Raw genomic sequence first — 3,428 nt, 5'->3', positions numbered from 1 at the left:
TATGAACTCTCTATCCTTTACCTATCTTTGGTCTTTTTGATTCTCTTTCCTGATATTAATAGTACCAATTCTCTTCTTTGTTATAATGAATAGTGACTTGTATTTTTATCTTATGCCTTATTCTTTGAAGGCAGATTTATTTATGTATTCATTTCTATGTTTCCTCCTGTACCAAAATTGTATATACACATGGGAAGTATCTAGACTGGTTTGTTTTCTTACCCAAAACTCCTCCCGCTCCTTTTACTTAAGATCAAAGGATGTTGGCTGTCAGCTTCATCTGGACCTCTAATGGGTGCTCAAATCTGTTGAACGATTGTATTTAAATACCCAAGAGACTAAAATCTGTCACAGAATTTGCAGGCCAGTAATAAACTTTGGCCACCTCATGCGACGGGTTGACTCACTGGAAAAGACTCTGATGCTGGGAAAGGTTGGGGGCGGGAGGAGAAGGGGACGACCGAGAATGAGATGGCTGGATGGCATCACCGACTCTGTGGACATGAGTTTGAGTGAACTCCGGGAGTTGGTGATGGACAGGGAGGCCTGGCGTGCTGTGATTCATGGGGTCGCGGAGAGTCGGACATGACTGAGCGACTGAACTGAACTGAATAATGAATTTCTTCCCTTTCTCTGTCATCAGAGTTGACAAACTTGGGGAAAAAGATACACTGAGTTTAGAAGTGGTATATTGCCAGGCCAATACTGAGTTGATATTCACTGCTTTTAGCAAAATCTTTGAATTTAATACATGTTCATGTTTGCAGTATGTATGTTGATTTTATTTTATTTTTCTCTCTTTTTTCTGTATGTTGATTTTATAATTTGAGATTGTATATAAATCCACATGCTTTACTTCTGTGCAATTGGAGGTTTTTGATTGTCACTATTTTAAGGGGAAGAATTTCACATTCAAAGTGGTCCAAAAGATATTTATTGATGTTTTTGCCTTAAAAACAAACAACAACGACAACAAAAAATATTGTGTATGCATCGCTAGTCATGGAACAGATAAAAGCTTGGCAGTCATTTTAAACTGATAACAACAGATACTATACTTTATCTTAGCCAAAAGGCCGAGAAGTGATGACAATCATTTTAGAAAGGCAATAAAAATATGTGTGCCCACTGGGCTTATTTTGGAAACAAAAAAGAATTTGAAAATGTCAAGTTTACAAGAGCAGAATCCCTTTGTAAGGTGCCAGAACATGGAACATGCTTAACAAGAATCAAGGATGGATTATCGACATTCCTCAAATTGTTAGGGGAAGCACACTGACTGAAACCACCCACCCTGGCCAGGCACCATAGTAACTATTTGCATGAACTGTTTTATGACAGGAGATAAAACAACTGAAAAGGTGGAACACGGAACTAATAAGCCACTACCACCCGGGAGAGTTCAGGAAAGGTCAAAATATGACACCACGTGTCCAACCAATACCCAGAATCCTCCTCACTGGCATCCATCTTGGCTGAACAAGGCATGCAACACCGGGAAAGACTCTGAGTAAGAGTGATTGGCTAAAGACAACCTGGAAACTAATTCCATCACCATAAAACCTGAGCATGCAAGCCATGTGGCCGAGCAGTTCACCTGGGTTCCCTTACCCTATTCTATTGCCCTCTGCCCGGGCAACCCTTACCAATAAAATCTCTTGCTTTGTCAACACATGTGTCTCCTCGGATGATTCATTTCTGAGTGTTAGACAACAGCCCAATTTCAGGCCCTGGAAGGGCCTCCTGAAACAAAATGAGAATGTTCATGAGCATAGTTACCTGGCAGTGAGAAAAAATTTTGTGTTTTTATTAAATCATATTAAAAATATTCACAGTTAACTCCTACTCACTTGCTCAGAGAAGTTTTTGTTAACGCTTTAGTGAGCTTTCTTACAGGCTTTTGTTTGGGTATTGATATATTAAATTGTGGCTTAAAAAATATATGTATATATATGCGTGTGTATGTGTATATATGTATATATAATTGTAGTTTTTACTATCCCCCAAACCAAAAACATTTAATATATTTATATAAATGAGTTATACCATATATAATGCTCAATAACTTGATGTTTTAAATTTCATCAGAGTCTACTCTGAAATTTTGTAAAATTTAGAATCAAGTTTTTAATATCTAAGCCTTTTAAAATTTATTTCACCTTAAATTTCTTATTAAGTTTAAAAAATTTTTTCCTTCTCATTAGCATTTTAACTATTTTAATGGCAGATAAAAGGGGAAAAAGTGGAAGCAGTGACAGATTTTACATTTTCAGACTCCAAAAATCAATGTGGAAGGTGACTACAGCCATGAAATTAAAAGATGTTTCTTATGCTAATGATTTCTTGATTTTCTGCTTCCATGTGTGTGTTGGTTACAGATATCCAATCACCCCACTCCTACTCTATCCTCCTTATACTATTTGAAGTTTGCTGTTATTGTTATTTGCTGCTATTGTTCAATTCCTAAGTGGTGTCCTGACTCTTGGCGACCCCATGGACTGTAGTATGTAGCAAGCCAATCTTCCCTGTCCTTCACTATCTCCCAGAGTTTGCTCAAATTCACGTCCATTGACTAGGATGCTATCTAACCATTTCATCTTCTGCCACCCCCTTCTTTTGCCTTCAGTCTTTCCCAGCATCAAGGTCTTCTCCGATGAGCTGGCTCTTCGCATCAGGTGGACAAAGTATTGGAGCTTCAGCTTCAGCATAAGTGCTTCCAATGAATATTCAAGATTGATTTCCTTGAGGATTGTCTGGTTTGATTTCCTTGCTTTTTAAGGGACTCTCAAGAGTCTTCTCCAGCACCACAATTCAAAAACATCAATTCTATGGCGCTCTTTATGGTCCAACTGTCAACATCAGTAGCATCTTCCCAAGTGGCACAGTGGTAACAAATCTGCTGCTGTTGCAGGAAGTGCAAAGAGATACAGGTTCAATTCCTGGGTCGGGGAGAAGCTTTGGAGTAGGAAATGGCAACCCACTCTAGTATTCTTGCCTGGAAAATTCTATGGACAGAGGAGTCTGGTGGGCTAGAGTCCATGGGGCTACATAGAGTTGGACACAACTGAGGGAATGCCTGCACACATTGTCACATCCCTACATGACTACTGGAAAACCCATAGCTTTGACTATAGGGATCTTTGTTGGCAAAGTCATGTCTTTGCTTTTTTTTAATTTTTATTTTTATTGGAGGCTAATTATTTTACAATATTATATTGGTTGGTTTTGCCATACATTGACTTGAATCTGCCCTGGGTGTACATGAGTTCCCCCTCCCAAACCCCCCTCCCACCTCCGTCCTCCCCTTATCCTCCCTCTGGGTCATCCCTGCACACCAGCCCCGAGCATCCTGAACTGGCGATTCGTTTCACATATGATAATATACATGTTTCAATGCCATTCTCCCAAACCATCCCACCCTCACCCTC

General features: G+C 39.4%; 1 pseudogene; it reads right to left on the bottom strand.

The window, feature by feature from the left end:
• Positions 1–915: 915 nt before the first annotated feature.
• Positions 916–1,088, bottom strand: LOC129538759 (U2 spliceosomal RNA; annotated as a pseudogene).
• Between the last annotated feature and the right edge of the window lie 2,340 nt (positions 1,089–3,428).

This window comes from Moschus berezovskii, chromosome 2, assembly GCF_049115385.1.
Source record: "Moschus berezovskii isolate FMDL1 chromosome 2, NW_MosBer_1.0, whole genome shotgun sequence".
Lineage (NCBI taxonomy): Eukaryota > Metazoa > Chordata > Mammalia > Artiodactyla > Moschidae > Moschus > Moschus berezovskii.
The sequence above is the reverse complement of the archived record's forward strand: the minus strand, read 5'-3'. Positions and strand labels throughout refer to the sequence as shown.